The sequence below is a fragment of the Leuciscus leuciscus genome (genome assembly GCF_965113295.1).
Source record: "Leuciscus leuciscus genome assembly, chromosome: 10".
In the NCBI taxonomy this organism is placed as follows: domain Eukaryota; kingdom Metazoa; phylum Chordata; class Actinopteri; order Cypriniformes; family Leuciscidae; genus Leuciscus; species Leuciscus leuciscus.
Window position 1 is genome coordinate 7,605,276 of NC_138734.1, and position 20,961 is coordinate 7,626,236.

Consider the following 20,961-nt stretch of genomic DNA (forward strand, 5'->3'; position numbering starts at 1 on the left):
CAAGGTGATAATTCCCAAACCATAGTTCTGTTTGGTAAGTCGATGTGGGACTCTCCTGAAAAATGGAAACACTCAATGTTACTTCACAATGATGAGAATTGTTTAAAAATATATAACTAAACTACTCTTATTTTCAGAACAATCAACAGCTTATTACTTAAAATTTGTAGCACCCAACTAATATAGTTCACAATTTATATACTATCATAATCACTAACAAATTAAATAACCCAAGACTATTACATTTTGATAATTACCCTTCTGTCCCAATCATGTGTGCAACCAAGATGTTCACCATCAGTTTTCTCATGTCATCGCTAATTGTCCCTGTATCTTCACACTCCTTCAGCACATTTGCTCCACCTGGTCTTGTGTGTAGAATTTCTTTTATCAACTATAAAAAGAGGAACATTAACCAATTATGTAAGGGATGAAATACATCCAGCCAGTTGTTATAGCAGAATAAACTCCGACAGGCTGATCAGGACATGAAGCGGTGGGTTCTTGAAAATTTAAAATATGAAGGGGTTTTACTTTAGCTCACCTGCCCTCCATCTCTCAATTACCATGACAAAAAAATAAATAATATATATATATATATATATATATATTTGCACTGATTAACTGTTCACCAAAAGACTAGTAATGTGCGCTAACGAAGTAAATAGGGTCAATTGACCAATCAGAATCAAATGTTCCACAGAGCCATGTAATAAGAGAGTAGAAAATGCAGGAATATTTAAATGCCCTGAACGATGGTCCTGAACTGGAAAATTACTATAAAAAAAAAGAAAAAAGATCTGAATTAAACTTTTAGCATGTAAAGCTCAAGGTTATGATAAGTAAATCCCCCAATGTCTGTGTAAGGCTACTGGGACTCACATCTCTGGCCTCTCACATTATCATCCTTCCTGAATCGTTTTGGACTAAACCAGTCACTGTCCTCACTGCTTTTTGAAGTTAGAGACAGTGTATCTGTATCCAAGCTGACTGAAGATTGAGGTGTGGAAGGTCCTGTTAATGTTCAAACTAGGGTTAATAGACATATTTGGAATACATTTATCCACACATCATCAACACTAGCTACAACATTTAAAATACTGTACATATTAAACACTACCAGCATTCATTCAGATATTGGGATTTGATATCATTCAATAGCTCCTGTTATCACTCACCAATGTCATTCAATTAATTTATGACAAAAACCAACCCACTAGTGGTCATTAGATCAGGAAACACATCTGTATCCACCTCTGTGCCAGTGTCATCTGTAACTGTAACTGCAAGATCTTCCAAAATTGAGAACTTCTCTTTCACTGCACAACAAAAGTTTGATCAAATTTAGGCAATGCTTTATTCACAATTTGACACATAAGGATAGCAAGATTTTTAATGTTTTTTTTTTTTAAGTCTCTTTTGCTAATCAAGGCTGCATTTATTTGATTAAAAAAATTATAATAATATTGTGAAATATTATTACAATTTAAAACAGTTATTTTCTGTGTAATATACAGTAATAGTGTAATTTATTCCTGTGATCGCTGAATTTTCAGCATCATTACTCCAGTCTTCAGTGTCACATGATCCTTCAGAAAACATTCTAATATGATGATTTGATGCACACCAAACATTTCTGGTTATTATCAGTGTTGAAAACAGTTTTTTACATTTTTATTTCAGGATTTTTTTGAAAAGAAAGTTCAAAAGAACAGCATTTATCTGAAATGGAAAGCTTTTGTAACATTAAACACTACCGTTCAAAAGTTTGGGGTCAGTAATAATTTAAATTGTATTTTTTGGGGGAAAATAAATAACAAATCAATAATTTTATTCATCAAGGGTGAGTTAAATTGATCAAACGTTACAGTAAAGACATTTATAATATTAGAAAATATTCTATTTTAAATAAATACTGTTCTTTTGAACTTTCTATTCATCAAATAATTCTGAGAAAAAAGTGTACACAACTGTTTTCAACATTGAAAATAATAGGTAATGAATGTTTGAGCATCAAATCATCATATTAGAATGATTTCTGAAGGATCAGACACTGAAGACTGGAGTAATGATGCTGAAAATTCAGCTTTGATCACAGGAATGAATTACACTTTACTATATATTACATAGAAAACAATAATTTTACATTGTCATATAATTTCACAATATTAATGTTTTTTATTTATTTTTTTATCAAATAAATGCAGCCTTGGTGAGCAGAAGAGACTTCTTTTAAAAACATAAAAAATCGTACCGATCTAAAACTTTTGACCGGTAATGAATATATACACATAATTATTAATAACGACTTCATTACTTACCTTCTGCTATAAATATATCAAAGCAAGCCTCTGGGATTTTTATGAACTTCTTCTGATGTCTAAATTGTGCTTTGACTATCATAGTGATTTTACCTCTGAACTCCTGTGGGAGAGGAATAAACATCTTACTGGGTTGCTAACTTGCTATAAAGAAAATTTGATTCAATATGAAACCATATTTTTTTTTTTTAAGTGATAAAATAAATTACATTTCAAAATATCAAAACATCAAAGATGCCATTTTCATTTTCTCCATGTAAACGCAAATTTGTGTAACCGACGTCTTACGCACATTACGAGATCAATATATCGATTGACTACTGTCCACGTCTGACTTTGCTCCATTAAATATGAGTAAAATGTACAAATAAACAAAAATAAATCAGCTGCATGTGAACAAATCTTTTTTTTTTTTTTTTTTTTTTTTGTCCGTCGACTTTTTTTTTTTTTTTTTTGCAGAACTTACACATAATTACAAGCTCAGGGAAGTGAAGCAAGGTTGTATCTCTTACAATGAACAAACAATGAAACGAGGAGAAAAAAATAAAAATACATAAATATCCTGGATTTGCATGAAGCACATTATGTAATTATACATACAAAAAAAGAAAAAGAAAAGAAAAGCATAACAACAAGGTTAAAGCTGCCGTCGGCAAGTCTGGCAGATTGGGCAGATTGGGTCGATTAGCCAAAATTTTGAATGTTTACAACTCTCATGCCCCTCCCCACTACCAGCGAGCACCCTCCCATCGAGGTCGTGCTCGTCAGTGCGTCACTGTGCGTGTGTACCTGATTTTCTGTGAACGCGTCCGTCTCTTCAGCATCTATCAACACCATGGACTCGGAGGTAGGCTGCCCTGGCTAATCTATCCATAGATAGCAATAACCGAGGAATTGGAAGCTTGTTAGTAGATTTTCTCTCCGCCATCACACTTCATGCAATCTCCAGGCGAACTTCAGGCGTGGCGTGTGCATGTGATATTAACGTGCGCGAGTGAGGGGGGATCTGCGGCGTGTGCACGACCTGTGATTGACAGTCAGATCTCACACCCCCCTGCGCTGATTGGACCTGATGAAGCGGGAGCGCTGGATTTTTGCAAAACAAATAACACGCTCCAGGTGGAGTTAGAAGCTCGGGTTTTTTTCTAAAACCACCTTATTTATGTTGTTCTGTCGGATTATAGTGTCAATTTCACTGAATATGATCAGAAAAATGTTGCCGACGGCAGCTTTAAGTCATATCTTTGAATAAATCATCATAATGCATCAAAAATGTTGCACTTTTTTTGTTATTTATAAGTCTAAGGGAAGAAATAAAATAATTAAGGTCAGCAAGAAAAAGAGGGAAGCTCAAAGGAGACTTAAGCCATTTTTGCTTGTGGATGAAGAATTTTGCATATAAGATAAGGAAATTAACAACATGTTCAAGGGACATCTGCTTTGGGTTTTCATAATAAAAGATAATCTCTTTAAGAATGAAGGTGTGGGTCACATTTGTAGGGCCAAAAACAAAAGCACTTAAATTAGCCCAAAATCGATTGGTTACATTACACTCACAAAATAAATGGGGGACAGTTTCCTCAACAAAACCACAAAAAGAGCAAGTCTCATCAATATCAGAATATTTAGAAATGGAAGAGTTAACAGGATAGATTTTATGAAGGATTTTATAATGAATTTCCTTAACTTTGTTGGATACACAAAATTTACTAGGCAAAAGCCAGGCCTTTCTCCAAATTACATTTGTTACAAGGGATCCCCAATAGAATTTACCCCTTGGAGTAACCTTTCTCTTCATTTGAAAAATTGAGCGAATATGTCTGTTGTTGCATTTTCGATCTAAAAAATCTATCTCTGCCAAGCGTAAAGCCGGATATACACTATTACCTTGTAATGACAATGACTATGACATGCGGTCACATGCTGTTCAAATTAGTAAATCCTGATCTCCAAACACATCCTTCGTTGTCTCCTTAGACAACGAGTTTATTCATGGTGCCTCAGTCTGCTTGAACGGTCAAAATTGCATCTTTGTGGCTCCCCAGAGGGATATTTGAGTCACATAGGGAACCCTGTTTTGGAGAATCCCCTCTAAAACCCCCATTTCAGCATGGACTCCCTGTGACTTTTATAGACTCGTGACATTCCAGATACTCCACACACACACACACACACACACACACACACACACACACACACACACACACACACACACACACACACACACACACACACACACACACACAAACATCCTTTGTGTTTAACTTAACATCCTTTAATGTATGTAACTCAGACTTGTATCTGAACTTCCTGTATGCATATGTGATTAATGTTGTTTTGATCATATAGTTATGATCTTCGAGTGTTTGGCTCTGAAATGTATTTTTGAAGAATGTTCTCCCAGTAGAATCGCATCCCGTAACCCGATCTCATTGGCAGGTCATAAAAGTTGACCACCAAGCTCATTCAGCCCTATGCAAAGGAGACCACGGGTGCGCAACATTCCAACACACACACACAAACACACTCTGGACTTTGAAACAGAAACCCCCTACAGAAAAGGACTTTTACCCATAAAGTCACTCTTAAATGTACTAAATATATATATTTGTGTGTTAAGAGGTGTGTGTAAACCATAGGAAAGCATATGTCCTATTTGTAACATTAATAGAACTGCAAATGCCTATACTAATGCATAATAATGTATCTTTGCATTGCTACAACGTCTATATTCTATTTTTGATATCTCTGTAATCCTCTCCAGCTAACGGAGTTGAATTCCGATAGCAGAATTCAGTGATGCGCATTGTTTTATACAGTTCATAAGCCTGGAGAAAAACCCTCTCAAGTTAAAGTCAATCATGACTCATTCGAGTGGGCGTGTCTAACCGGACAAAGGAATCTTCCCGCTCGAAAAATCTCGACAGATGATTTGCCCTTCACGCAAAAGGAGGCGTACACGAGACACTGTTAAAAGTCCGAACCTTCAGTTTAAACTCTCTCTCAACTCTCAACGCAACTCAACCCTCTTCTGACCTTCTCCTCCACGCGCAGCGCTTCCCAACGCAACCAGCGGGACAGGCCTTGGCTTCTCCTCTGGACGCATGCCCGCGTCATGTAGAAGCTGCCGTTCTTTTTGCAACTAAGTTCCTACACGCCTTTCCCTTCCACAAGGGAAATGATCTGAACTTTCTCGGTAACGTTAAATTCAAGTGAGCCTTTACATCGTCTTGCGAAACGACCCAAAAGACGAAGCTAGACGCAAACCAGCCGGACACGCGCACACACGCCTCTTCAGCACCGCACTGAAAGAGCACAGAATCTTGCAAGTAACGTAACTCTCTAAACGCTGATTTCAGGTGTCCAGTTCTTAGGTCTGTGAATTAAGTTACCCTCTATCTCTTCTCTCTGTCTTTCTGTCTTTCTGTCTTTCTGTCTTTCTTTCTTTCTTTCTTTCTTTCTTTCTTTCATTTATTCTGACCATGCGATGTTTTGTTTGGTTAAATGTTGTCTGTTTTACTGTTTGCATTTTTACGTACGTTTATATTGTAGCTCATATAATCTCTCTAGTGTACATTTATTAAAAATTCATTTATACTTTAACTGTCTCTGTGTTTGAAAACCCACCTTGTAAGTCAATGAAACTAAAAGATCTAAGCTACAAGCTCGATATCGACTACCTTGAGTAGTTTTAATTCATAAACTCAGGAAGTTATGTTCGTGGCCAGAAGATAAACTTTCTTGGAGTTTGTAAACAGGAAAACTCCTTCTTAACTGATAATCTTACATTTATTCGCTGGACGAATGACTGATGTCGAGATCAGTTACAGAACGAGGTATTTCCGAAAATTAATAAAGTAGGGGAGAGCAGGGGCGAAAGTACCATTTTTCAGAAAAACATAATTTGAAAAGATGATGTTTTAGACAGAGATATATTTTTGCTGTGGTCAGTCACTCACAAGTGTGGTCTATCAATACCAGGTGGTATTTTGTAAAAATGTAGAAGGACTTCAGTATAATTTCACTTTGAACTTAAGACTGCTCATGTTACTTTCGACCCCGTCAGTTGGGACGAAAGTAACACACAGGTGGGTCAAAAGTAACACAACAATATACAAGCTAGATTGTTTGTGTTACTCTTGTTTTTTTTGTTTTTTTTTATTAGCCTAAATATACCTGAGTATATGACCTTGTTAACATGTAACTGCAAACATATTTTGGCCTTTATATTTGCAAAAAAAAAATTTATTTACATTTTCATTTTAAATTTCAGTTTCATCAATGTTTCAAATAACCCAACAGTACAAACTTGAATTCTTTAGAATATTTTTTTTTATTGGCAATGTCAATCTATTTTATAAAATGTGTTTTCAACATGAACAATATGAAAATTAAATTAAATTACCATAATATAAATTCTCAACATAATGTAACAATAGTCATGTTTCCATCAATTTTTTATGCATAAATTTAAAATCTGCATTAAAACATCAGGATGGAAACCCTGCAAATACATAGGTGGAGGTGGAAAAGCTATAAGGTATGGCTAAAACCTAAATGTGACTAAGGTAAATGGAATGGTGACAGAAATCAGCTGATTTAAATGTGAATGCACTCTCTTAAACATCTGGCTGAATCAGACCTCTATCTGTCTTACTGACCCTCACTCTTGCCATGTTCTGTTGGTATAACATGACATAAACATGTTTTAATAAATGCTGCAACACAGAGAAAGTCACCACATTAGCAGTGCGACAAAAGAAACACTTGTTTTCACTATAGCGGGACAAAAGTAACAAGTGTTACTTTCGTCCCGACAGGAACTCCTGACGTTTAAACCCGATTTACTTTTATAATGAAAAACTCTAACAAGGCAAACTTCAGGATGTGTTACAGCACTCGATAACATGTAGATTGATCATTACTGTTTGACATGAAACGAAAAACACATCTTGTAATTAGAAAAAAAGTACCGCTTCAGTAATTTACTTATCGAACTCGAAAACTGCTTACTGGACCTAACTGCGGGAAACGATGACGAAATCACGTGATATTTGGCAGCTCCGTCAAGGGTTGCGTACTGAACGTGCTGTCATAGCTTGAAATGCTAATATAGTCAGGGCTCTGAGAAAATCGCTTTGTTACTTTCGTCCCGCGTTACTTTCGCCCCGGTTCTCCCCTAATGTATATGCGATTTATGAATTATGACCATGAGTTATGATTAGTAATATTTCCCAAATTCCCTATATTCTTGAGCTAATTCGCATTGACCCAGAGTCGTTTACGTTACAACGCTGAGGGCCAGAGTAAACCATCACTGCTTTAAATAACGCAGAACATAAGCTGACCTGACTGTCCATTAAACAACTTCATTTGAATGGTTTGTGTTTTTTGTTTTACTTTCAGACCAGCACTGGAGAACGCCTGACAATGGGATGTTGAGACTTCTTCCTCTGGTTGAGAAAAAGCTACACCACATCAGTGATCACATCTTCTGTTCTTCAACTGAACAAACTGTTTAGACGAGGAAGAAGAACACGAACCTGATAGGGACGTACAGGGAAGAGCAAGAAACAAGTTTAGCTGTGATAATGAATCATTATTTTCCAACACAATATCAAATCTGTTTTCTGTAGGTGACTGAATATGATTCTCTGGCACTCGTTTTGTGGCTTCAGCAGCTGTGAATGGATTCATATGATGTTGACGTATTTTTGAAGACACATTTTTATTTATCTTGAATCTCATTTTTCTTTATGCTACTTTATCAACTTTATGCTTTGTCCTCCAATAAAGTGTTGTTTAATAAAGTATGGTGACTATTGTGTATTGAAAGTGGTGTTTGGTACAGTAAATATAAATTTTTATTTGAGAAATTTTAATTTCTTATTTCTTTAGTTTAATTAGTTTAAAATAACTACATATAATTAATAACTTCTAAATAACTACATATAATTAAAAATAATAATAATTAAATAACTGGCCTGTTGGAGTATGCTTTTACTTCTACAAAAAGGGCAGATTAGGTACCTAGTCTTATTTTTTATTGCATAAATTAATCAGATGATTTAGATTAATTCACAAATAACACACACGTAAATGCGGTGGACAAAAAATAAATAGGGGTGCACTATCTAAGCTTTCACATTGCCTTTTAAGTCTAGTAATTTACATAATCATAGCAGATGCTTTTGTCCAAAGCAGCTTTAAAGGAGAACTTGGTAACTTTTTTAACTTAATAAAACTGTCTAGAATTCATTTGGATGGTTAAACAACCTGTTCTGGTGATATTGGTGACTTTCCCCGCTGGAAAACCAACCTTGCAACTTGGGGACTACCGTCCCGGCAAGATAGAAATTGGAAGTCTCGTGAGAAGCGAGAACGAGAACGAGCGCGAAACACAAATTGCTTTACGGCAATTCGACATAAACACACACGCATGTATGATGTATTACCAGATGACCCACCTCGGTAGACATAGCTCCACACGATACAGTTGGCTTGCTCCGATCAAAACAAATGCACATGAGCAGCGGTAGAGAGGGGGAGGAGGCCGCCGCAAGTGAGTTTTTTTACGACCGTGTTGTGAAATATACGCCCCCCCACAGCTGTAGGGGGAGCTCGTGGGGAAAACATGCGACAACAAAAGGAAAAATCAGCGAAGAAGTGACTAGAGTTCGCTAGAGTTGCCGAGTTCACCTTTAAAAGTGAGGAAAACAACGAAACCGTTATAAAGATAAAATAATAGGCTACATAGATACGTTTCAACCGTTTTTAGAAACACACACACAGTGTGAGCAATGTTCTTATTAGGTGTTTACGCGTTTGTCACAGAAACGATAAATATTTAATCATAATCACGACAAATATTAGAGAAAAATACAATATGATGTATGCCAGCATCTTGCGCATCAAAACAAACTTGTCCTTCCTCCATCACGGTTGAACTCGCACTAGATCCAGCAAGGGTGAGCTAGAACTCTAGCTCCTCCCATTTGACTCTGCATCGAGCATTGGTCAATGACGTCACCCGCCTATTACGTCTCGTCTTTCCATTGGACTGGTTATACACGTGCTTCACGACGCAATCACGCAGGGCGTTCCCACCGCGTCTCGACGCAGCTCGAGTTCCCTTGAAAGGGAAGCTGATGTTTCGCCATGTAATCAGACAGTCGATTCCTAAGTTCCGATACAAAATATTAGTAAGTATTTCAAAGGAAACTTTTATAAAACCGTAGACAGGAATGTGTGTACTAGCTACTTGATGGAAAAGATGGAGGAGTTTGTGAATCGGTTGGATATCTAGACTAAATTTGGATCAAGGGGACTTTTTATGTCTTGAGGCCCTTTACAGGTGACGTCCACATTAATACTTTTTTTCTGAAAGGACGTGTTTGACATTTTTCATCCTGTAGTAAAGGAACGGGGTTTCTTTTGTGTATCGTGCTGTAAGTTAGGCTATGTGATGATTTTTCAAATTACTTTTTTGAGTGAACGCATCGATGTCATTATCTATTTACCTCCAACTCTCATGATCAGATCATTGATAAAGATGTTTAATTAAGTTTAATTACTTTAGTTTTGTGTTTGTTCGTCATTTACATCCAGTGTCAGTGGAGATCAGACTGTTTCAACTGTTCAGCTTCATCATGGATGACAGACAAACATCCAGAGATGAAGATTTTTCTCCAGTTTGCAGGTACTTTAAATGAATACATTAAATAACCCTTTATAGACCCATAATAAAAGAGATGTCTGTTTTAAATGAATTTCTTGAAAACAATGTCTAAACCCTCCTCAAGTGCTTTTCATCCAAACAGTATGAAGATCTTACATATGATGATTATCATCAAAAACTAATTAAATCTGTTCTGTTATAGTTCAGTTCAGCAGGAGAGATCAGAACCAGCGCCCAGCTGTGTGTCTTTGAGGAGTGACGGGTCTATGGATTATCCAATACATTTTAAGAATGACAATACACAGACTGATCTCAGGTAGGCTACAACATTTCTTAAAGACATGATTAACATTTTAATATTATGGTGTTTTGTATTTTGTATTTATGATATTCATAATAGACATTGTCTTCACCTGATGCAAGAGAGACATATCTATGAGTGTTCCAATTTCATGGCTTGGAATCAGATAAATAGCATTTTATTGAAAGAGATGCTTATAATATTTGAAACACCCAGCTTTTGTGGTCATTTTAAATGGACTGCAGTCCTTTTTGTTTGTACCTGGGCGTTGTGGAATTGCAGGTAATGTGCAGCAGTGCTGCTGTGGCCTTACATGTATATTCAGAGCTCAAAAAAATACCCTATTCTATATTCTGACCTCAAACCCATTATAACCTCCTCCAAAATGACTCCTCCAAAAATGACCAACAGATGGTATCAATGTAATACAATTAAAGGGGTCATATGACGGTTCTAAAAAGAACATTATTTTGTGTATTTGGTGTAATGCAATGTGTTTATGCGGTTTTAGGTTAAAAAACAAACAAACTCATTATTCTACACATACTGTACATTATTGTTGCTTCTCTATGCCCCGCCTTTCTGAAATGCGTTGATTTTTACAAAGCTCATCGTTCTGAAAAGCGCGGCGTGCTCTGATTGGCCAGCTAGCCAGTACATTGTGATTGGCCCAATAACCTTAAAGGGGTGGTATAATGCTCTTTTCACAAGATGTAAAATAAATCTTTGATGTCCCCAGTGTGTGTATGTGAAGTTTTAGCTCAAAATACCCCACAGATATTTTATCCTTTTACCTCACACAGACATGCACTGAAAATGTCAATGTTTATGTTCAAACCAGAGTCAGACAATAATGGAGAGACTCAAGAAGTGACAACATGTAGAATGCAACAGTACATTTCTGAATGGTTAGTTGATGAATTTAGGTAGCTTGTGTTATCTTCTATTCATTGATTAGCATTTTTTAAGGACTTCAACATTACACACTAACTAAAGTTAAAAAAGTGAAATCATAATCAACCACCCCTTCAAGCGTGTGACGGAAATGTCTCGCCCCTTACCATATTTGGAACATCAGCTCCAGAAGCAATAATGGCAGTAGGCCGCTGTCGGTAGCCTAAAAGAGGCCTAGAAATAGGGTTTCGTTCCACCAAGTGGGGCACTACCTACTTTTTTTTATATTTAACATCAGAAATATATAGAGATTCCTTAGGAAAAAGTTCTCCACACACAACCTTGCAGTTTTTGAGAAAAATGATGCTAAAGGTGCCCATTTAAAAAAAAAAGGGAAACCATAGGGAATTTTGCACTTTCAAACCTGTTTATCATATAAACCCAAAAATGCCGAATTACCACTTGAAATACAAAATAAACCAGTTTGAAATGTGTGATATACCTGAAGTTGCTATCTAGGGACAGTAAACATTATAAGATTATCAAGAAAATTTCTAGTGTAGCATTAACATTCTAATTACTTCTCATTATGTTGTTCCAATTCAAAGGTAATATTTGAGGTAAAATCTGAATAACAAATAGAATTAAGCCAAAATATAATAACAGACTATAAGCTGTAAGCTATAAGCTGCCAACTCTCATGCATTCACCGTGAGACTCACGCAATTGACACTTTTCACACGCTCTCACGCCACACATCCATTTTCTCACGCACAGAAAAATCGCGAAGCAAAGAGGACACGGAGACCGACAGACAGAGCAGGTTAGCCACGCCTTCCTAAAACTCTTCTTTCAAACACGCCCCAACAAATCTAGGTCAGAGAGTGGGGGCAGAGTTTCATAAATAAATTTATACGCAAAGAAAGAAGGCGTAACTTTTGTTCTCGCTGTATTATTGTTGCCGCCAGCGCCGCCATGTCGTAGAGACACTGTGTTTTTCGCTGTGAAAGCCAAACGAAATGAGTTTGGCCTTCCAAAAGAGGACACAATTAGAAAACAATGCTTAAACTTTATTTACAACTGTTCCAGAACAGTACAACTAAAATATTCGACTGTGTGCTGCACAATTTTCGGAGGACTGTTTCCAGACCCTGCGAGAGTACAAGGCAGGCTGTGCACAAACACAAAGCTGATTCTAAAAAGTGGGGCAATTCCATATTTGCATGTACATTCTGGCGCTTCTGACTCACACACAGCCTGTAAGTATGTTTTCATATTTTAAGAATTTGCTACTGACTATTCAAAAATCTCTTTCATTAAAATATTTAAATGTCTTTAAGAAATGTTATAGCCTACCTGAGATCAGTCTGTGTATCGTCATTCTTAAAATGTATTGGAAGACCCATAGACCCGTCACTCCTCAAAGACACACAGCTGGGCGCTGGTTCTGATCTCTCCTGCTGAACTGAACTATAACAGAACAGATTTAATTAGTTTTTGATGATAATCATCATATGTAAGATCTTCATACTGTTTGGATGAAAAGCACTTGAGGAGGGTTTAGACATTGTTTTCAAGAAATTCATTTAAAACCGACATCTCTTTTATTATGGGCCTTTAAAGGGTTATTTCATTTGGAAATATGTTCAGATGATATGGTCCCATGAATTGTCTGAGTAGAAACAATGTCGTAACTTTTGTTCTCGCTGTATTATTGTTGCCGCCAGCGCCGCCATGCAAAGATGATCGCTCATCTTGGACATCTGCATTTTCCGGATCAGAATCGAGCTCGAATTGATAAGGTAGTTCTGACATGATCACCTGCCATTATTGCTTCTGGAGCTGAAGTTCCAAATATGGTAAGGGGCGAGACATTTCCGTCACACGCTTGAAGGGGTGGTTGATTATGATTTCACTTTTTTAACTTTAGTTAGTGTGTAATGTTGAAGTCCTTAAAAAATGCTAATCAATGAATAGAAGATGACACATAAGCTACCTAAATTCATCAACTAACCATTCAGAAATGTACTGTTGCATTCTACATGTTGTCACTTCTTGAGTCTCTCCATTATTGTCTGACTCTTAGGCCGCTGTACGTGAGCTGTATCGTTCAGTTTCGTTCCGACAAACGGGGCACTACTTTTTCTTTTGCTCAATATGTTCAACGTAAATAAAAGGTATCCAAGCAAAAAGTTCTCCACGCATTATCCTGCAGTTAATGAGAAATTGTAATTTATTGGCGCACTATATTGACTGCGTATTGAGACATATAAAACTGTTGAGATTGATTTTCAACCAATCAGCATAGAAAATGTAAGTAGGTCCCAGCCGAAATCAAGCCAATATCACTACGCACATGTAAACATGGAGGAGGACGTAAGCAGCGCATCTTCATCTGATAGCGGCGATCAAGCTCGATTAACACCCGTAAAGTGTATTCTTCATGTCGGAAAAGATGGTGGGAAAGGTCCGCAGCCCTTTACTGAAGTCCGATGGGGAAAAAAATCAAGCAATGTGCGTAGGAATGGCTCAAAACGTCGGACACTTCAGCTATTGCTAATAAACATGTTTCCCTCCTGGACAAACCGGTCTCTGATGTCCCAACAACTACGGGTTTCACCCGGCCTGCTATCTGCGTTTTATAGACAAAAAAAACTTTTTATTTTTATTTGCAAAAAAAACTTGCATCACAATAAGTGTATTGTGATTGTCAAAACATTTTAGTAACTAAACTGAATTTTATTAGGTTTAGTGACAACATGTTACAATGTTTATATGGTACAATTTCTGGAAAGCTACTTTTTTTTTTTTAAACAAATTTCTTGAAACAAATGTCACGATTTCAATTCAATTCTTGCGATTTGATTTAATATTGACTCATTTGGATAAATGTTAGGTACACAAGATAGGCGTTCATTTTTCTCAAGAAAAAAAAATACATAGGCTAGACAGCCCTATCAGCTGGTAGTAGGCCTATTATTTAAGGTTAAAAATAACTCAAATTAAATATAATGCGTTTTTATTATAATAACAACTTTATTTAATGATATAAGTACAAATATAATAAATATGTAATATAGTACACATATTTAGCAAAATACTCTCTATAGCTCTTTTTCTAGCCAACTAACGTGCCTATATTATGGTCATTAAATGGCTTTCCTGAGGTAAATGTTATGTGACATAATTGTTCTCCAGCTGTTTTATTGACCCCTTTGTTTGATTGATTGATCGATATTATGTATGAAGAATATAGGCTACATTTTGGTAAGCTGTACTGTTTCTTTCAACATTGTTCATTCGTGTTTATTTACTATAGCTAGTAGAGATGATCGGGTCACGTGCCGCTAGGGATCTGTCGCGTCACAATTACAAGCACCAAAACGGTATTTATTGTTTGAATTTCGTAATAAAATTGACAGAATCTGAGAGCTGAGATTTTTTTTCATATCATAACTAACAGGGCCGGATTCAGCCAGCCCCACTAGGGGGTGCAGGTAGAATATCAGGGGGGGCAAGTCATTTAACGGAACATTTAAATTTGACAAATATAGTGATTTGATTTTATATTGTGATATATATCGATATGGCCAGAAATGAAAAAATATATTGTGAAATGAAAAAATCCTATATCGCCCAGCTCTAATCTATCAGCTCCTTTGATCCATTTGATTTGTCTTATCAGGTTTTATGTTGGATGCCCTTCCTGACACTACCCTCTGCATTTACCCGGGCTTGGGACCGGCACAAATAGGACACTGGCTTGTGCCCTGTTGAGGCTGCATTTATCTTTTTTTTTTTGTCTGTCTGTTTGTCTTCCTGTCTGTCTGTCTTTGTCTGTCCTTTCGTTTTTTATTTCAATCTTTTTTATTTCTTTTTTGGGGGGGGTTTTGTTTTCATTTCTTTAGCTCTGTACACAGCATGGCTTATATCAGTCATTATAGCATCAGTCGTCTGCTTTTCTGTGCAAAAGTCCTAACAAATGCGTCCATATCTAGACCTGTTGTTATGGCCTTCTCGTGAGCCAGAATTGAGGCTGCATTTATCTCTTTTTTTTTTTTTATCTGTCTGTCTTCCTGTCTGTCTTGTCTGTCTGTCCTTTCGTTTTTTATTTCAATCTTTTTTATTTCTTTTGGGTTTTATTTTTTATTTTTTTTATCCGCAACAGCCACGGATGGGCTGGGAACGACGGGGGCTGCGGGTCTTGTGCAACTAGAACTAGGTGTACTGGTACTGGACTGGGCACGGGGGTTAGAAATTGTAGCGAGTCGAGGAGCAGTATCACCCGACGAGCCGGGTGATTCGGTCTCTGCTGCAGCTAATGCCCTAGCAGCCTCGTTGCTGCTGCCAGTGCTAGCTTTAGCAACCAGAAATCGGCGCATACTCGACTCGTCACTCGGTGCAAATTACAAGAGAAAGCGATAGAGAGATATGGAGGGAATGAGAACGCTTACAGAAAGAGTAACCAAATAATTTCAGTGACTGACGGCGAAGGAAACTCAAAACAGGGGCTGAGCTCAGCTGACGACAGTGTGTCTGCGTACTCCGCTCTGCAGTGACTGACTGAGACGTGAAGCTCAGCAGGTTCACCACAAGCCGGTGAAGCGACTGGCCACGCCCTCCCTATGCATCTACCAATCAGTAGCTACTTTGAATGAGGGATAGAGAGCAGAGAGCGCTCACTCTGACCATTTTTCTTGAAATATTTTTTTAAATTTGGGATCTTTACATGCCATCACGTTTGGGGGGCAGTCACGGCATTTGGGAGGGCATTGCCCCTCCTTGCCCATGCCTATATCCTGCCCTGTTCTGACCTCTGCGAGAGTGGTTAGATGAAGTGGACGGACGTCCAACATCTGGGTTCTGCTTCGCCCTCGTCCCGTGAGCCTGACCTGTGGACACAGAAACAGAAAACTCAGAAGACAGAGATGGTAAATATCCAGGACGATCCTGGCTCTGTGTCTGGGTCGGGTCTGGCAGCGGCAGAGGTGGACAGTAACAAAGTACATTTATTTGAGTACTGTACTTAAGTACACTTTTTGAGTATCTGTACTTTACTTGAGTACTATTTTTTCTGGAAACATTTTACTTTAACTTCACTACATTTGAAAGACAAGTATCATACTTTTTACTCCACTAACGTTACATTTATGTCAAGGTCCTTGAGTAGAAAGTAGTTGGATTCTGACATCAATCTGACTTTCATTTTCAATGTTGGGTTTGGTCTTTTAAATGCTCATTTTGTCATTGTTTTGGAGCACACTAGCTTATAACAGTGGCTGACATATTCATCCTAAAAGCCAAAAATCTTTAAATAGGGCACTATTTGAGGGAACAGCCCGAAACTATTGTGGACGTTATTGAGAGCACTTATTCAATCTCACATTCAATCCCACTACAGGAACTGTGTTCTAGAAATAAATGATATATTGATATGAGGGTGGGTAGGTAGGCAGGCATAGATTCAGAGGCATAAGGTACTGTAAGTATTACAAACAATAATAAAACAGTGCAATGACATTTACTTTTTACTTTTGATACTTAAGTACTTTTAAAAACAAGTACTTCTGTACTTTTACTCAAGTAAAAATCAGTCTTTTCAACTTTTACTTGTAACTGAGTAATATTTGACCAAAAGTATCTGTAACTTACTTTCACTCAAGTAAGGAAATTGTGTAACTTACTTTGTCCATCTCGGGGCAGCGGATCCTGATCACGGTCATCAGAATCGGACGTCCAAACCTCCCGACCAGCCGTCTGACCGAAAGCAGCTCTCCTGGATCTGGAGTGCTCTAAGGATGGAATATTTCACATATCACATAACGTTAGTTTAATCATAATAATCAATAATCAATGTCTGTGGTCAATTACAGATTTTTACTTCAGTTAAGTTACTCAAATTCAATTCAAGTTTATTTCACATGCAATGAATCAAATAAATGGGATCAAATGGGATCAGTCAGTCATTGTACAACACACCATAACAAATAAATTAAAAATTAAAGCACTCACTTCCTCTTCCGCCCATCATGAAATTACGCGCCATCGCCAACCTGCAAGAAAATCAGTACAAAATACAAGACAATACAATACAATACAATAGAAATATCCTCAGAAATAGCGTTACTGTTTCATTTCATTAGCCTCCAGACTTGCTTAAAAAAAAACAAAAAAACAGAACCATTAAAGCTATTTTTGTGACAGTAACGTCATATAATATATAATATTATAATATTGAAAGTATTGATTTTAGAAATACATCTTATTACGTATGGTATACATAACATATTGTGCTTTTTATTTATTTAGTTAAATTACAAACATTTCAAGTAGCCTACAATGCAACAAAAAAACTAAATGAATACAAGGCACTGTAAATACAATTCAAAATGTATAAACCAAAGAATAACAACAACAACTAAAGTATAAATGTACATAATAATAATAAAATAAATAATAAATGCAGAAATTAAAGTTTATAATATCAGGGCAGTTATATGTATTTGAAAAGCTTTAAAATTTGTATTGTTTTTATAAGCTTTTTGTTTTGTGATCTCATGTTTAAAAGATATTCTAAGTATATTGTGAGATCAGTGTTATAAAAGGTAATATAGGAGGGTTTCTTTTGAGTTATTTTTGTCTTATGGATTTAAAACTTTGCCAAAATAATTAAAAGATTAATGATATAATTTTGTTTTTCAGAAAAAGAATTCACAAATCTAATGACTAGGCAATTTTAAATATTAATATTACACATATTAATTCCATTGGCTGGTCCAGCAACCAATCGCATTGCATCTCGCGTGGGCCGAGGTTCCGTATCTGCTTTACTTTTCGAAATGGATGATCCCCATGGAGAGAGAACCTGGATTTGTAAAGTTGGGACGGTTGTTTTATTCTCAACGATATGAAAAGTGTTGCCACTCCCATTTATTGCACATGTTCCCCCGAAATGATATTGCACGACCCGTAAATATGCAGGCAAACGCGGTTGCCTACTATATCAGTCGAGCCAATAGTGCGGCAAGATACTGAAATAGGATTATTATTAACCAATCAGATGTAGCTTATTTAGAACAGCTGTGATTCAGCTTTCGGATACGAGCAGCAGCAAATTGACCATCGCCAAGGACATTATTTCTGTGATTGTAAGTATTCATTTAATTAGAATATGATATCTATATAAAATGTTTGTTTTGTACGCTGTGTTGTTAAGCGTCTCGTTAGTGTCGTTTTAACCCTTGTATGGTGTTCGGGTCTGTAGGACCCGGTTTCATTTTTTATCAAGAGAAAAATTATACGATTAATTATTTTTTAAAACTCAGACTCATTGGCCTTGGCTCATTTTCTGTGAAGAATATATATCTGAACACATTTTCAATGACCACACCACACACCCACACCCACACAGGCTGTCCGGCTAGACCCGGGGCTAATAAAAAAATATAGTGTGTTATTGTGTGTGTGTGTGTGTGTGTGTGTGTGTGTGTGTGTGTGTGTGTGTTCTTGTATATGGTTTATGAGGACACAAATGTGTATAATGACATGGGTATTACAACGTAAACATGGTTTATGAGGACATATGTGTCCTTCTAAACCAAACGGCTTAAAAAACATACTAAATCTGTGATTGGTAGGTTTAGGGGTAGGGTTAGTGTAGGGGGATAGATTATACAGTTTGTACATTAGAAAAACCATTACGCCTATGGAGAGTCCTCATAAACCACATATCTGAGTGAGTGAGTTGTGTGTGTGTGTGTGTGTGAGATTGTAAGTGTGAGTGCAAGAGTGAGTTCTGCAGTGTTGCCAACTAATTTTCAGGGGAAGTTGCTAAAGGCAGATCGATTTGTTGCTAAAAGTTGCTAAATGACGTTGTGACGTCATTGCGTTATGACGTCATTACGTAATCGCAACGCAAAACTACGCCATTATGTAATACGTAGATATTATTGTTTGTTAAATAAATTATATATATATATATATATATATATAAAAAAAAAATTTTAACTAAAAAAAGTTGGTTTAGTTACCCAGTAACTAAACCCTAAACCAACTTTTTTTAGTTAAAGGTGGGGTATGTAATTCTCTTTTTTGGCCATTTTTTCAAAATCACTTGAAATCCTATCCCTAACCCACTTACAGCCACTGAGTTAGAAGCACTGACATGAAAATTAAGCAATTTACTCATCTGTGGAACGGGCAAGACTCGAAAAACTCCAGCCAATCATTTCCAAGACCACCTAGAATCATTGGACAGTAAGTGCGTCAATCAAACGGTCGTACCATACCCCCCTCCCCCATCCATGTCCATGCTCTTCGAATGGGTGGAGTCAAAGGAAAGAAGGTAGGACCATTTGAGTTGTGTATTTTCAAAATCTGCCAGCCGTTTTGCAAATCACATACCCCACCTTTAAAAAAAAGAAGACCTAAAACAACTTTTTTTAGTTAATGATCTGTAAGACTGGGGCTTTATTAATGCTGTTCATTTATTCAAGTAATTTATTTGACATTTGGGTATAAAGTGTTTTAATTCTACAATATATGCTGTAAAAAGGCTGTTCAACCTCTTCAGGTAGAACGGTGACTACTGCAGTTCAAATTTCCTATTGGAAGTTGTGGTGCCCTTACCAGCTCACCACGCCCTTGCGAGTGTTGTTTGGATTAGAGTCACTTTCCAAAAGTTGCTAAAAGTTGCCAAATAAACTAAAAAAATTGCTAAATTTGTTGCTAGGTGCTTTTTGAAAAAAAAGTTGCTAGGGTAGTCTGAAAAGTTGCTAAATCTAGCAACAAAATTGCTAAGTTGGTAACACTGGAGTTCTGTGTTTCTTAAAGGTATACTCCACCAGACAGTTTTAGATACCATTGACTTCCATAGTAGGAAAAAAATATATACTATGGAAGTCAATGGTATCTAAAACTGTCTGGTTACTGACATTCTTCTAGATATCTTCCTTTCTGTTCAGCAAAAGAAAGAAATTCATACAGGTTTGAAACAACATGAGGGTGAGTATATGATGACAGAATTTTCATTTTTCGGTGGAGTATCCCTTTAAAGGGTCAGTAAGAAGCCAATATTCTAACCGGAGAGCTAAGAGCTCAAGTTAGAACTGCATGTAATAGAAACAAAATTATAAGTATAACTATCAAACATAGTATTTTGGTTATTTAACTTTAAAATATATATTTTATTAGATATATTTAATTGTATTTTGGTTATTCAGGGTGGCCGCGGGTCCTTAAAAAGTCTTAAATAAAATGTTCCTAATAAAAGGCCTTAAAGTATTAAAATGTCCTAAATTCAGATTCGATAGGTCTTAAATATTTCTGGTCACAGATTTTATTACTTAAACTGCTATTGATAATGATAATGTAGGCTTTTTCTGGTAACGCTGTTGAGGCTCGCTCTGCTTGTCTCTGTGATAGATTTTATAGTAAGAAATCAAAACAAATGAGCATAACGGCACACATAAAAAAACTCACAGAAGAAACATACTGAGGTAAAAATTCTAAATGTTGTTTTTTTATTTATTTATAACATGTGATATAGTTAAGTAACATAACATGACGGGAGCTATGTTGCTGAATATTCTCACGATTGCAAATGTTACATTGATTTTAGTTCAATAAACAAGTAGTTAATATTAAATTATTTCAATTACTTAGGTTAAATATTACATATACGTATGCAATATAATGTGTATTTCCATCACAGGTTTGGTCTTAAATTTAATTCAAAGTGGCATTAAAAAGGTCTTAAAAAGTCTTAA

General features: G+C 36.5%; 1 long non-coding RNA gene across 3 annotated transcripts in view; it reads left to right on the forward strand.

Moving 5' to 3' along the window:
* LOC309508571 overlaps nt 1-13,457 on the forward strand; it is a 73,844-nt gene extending 60,387 nt beyond the window's left edge. The window contains exons 1-3 of one of the 3 annotated variants that reach the window (XR_014209560.1): nt 8,518-10,020; nt 10,202-11,142; nt 11,400-13,457. This is a non-coding gene — a long non-coding RNA (uncharacterized lncRNA). Of the gene's footprint in view, nt 1-8,517; nt 10,021-10,201; nt 11,222-11,399 lie in introns of those variants that run through there. The other 2 variants (XR_014209561.1, XR_014209559.1) reach the window with 2 other exon arrangements.
* The last annotated feature ends 7,504 nt before the right edge of the window (nt 13,458-20,961 follow it).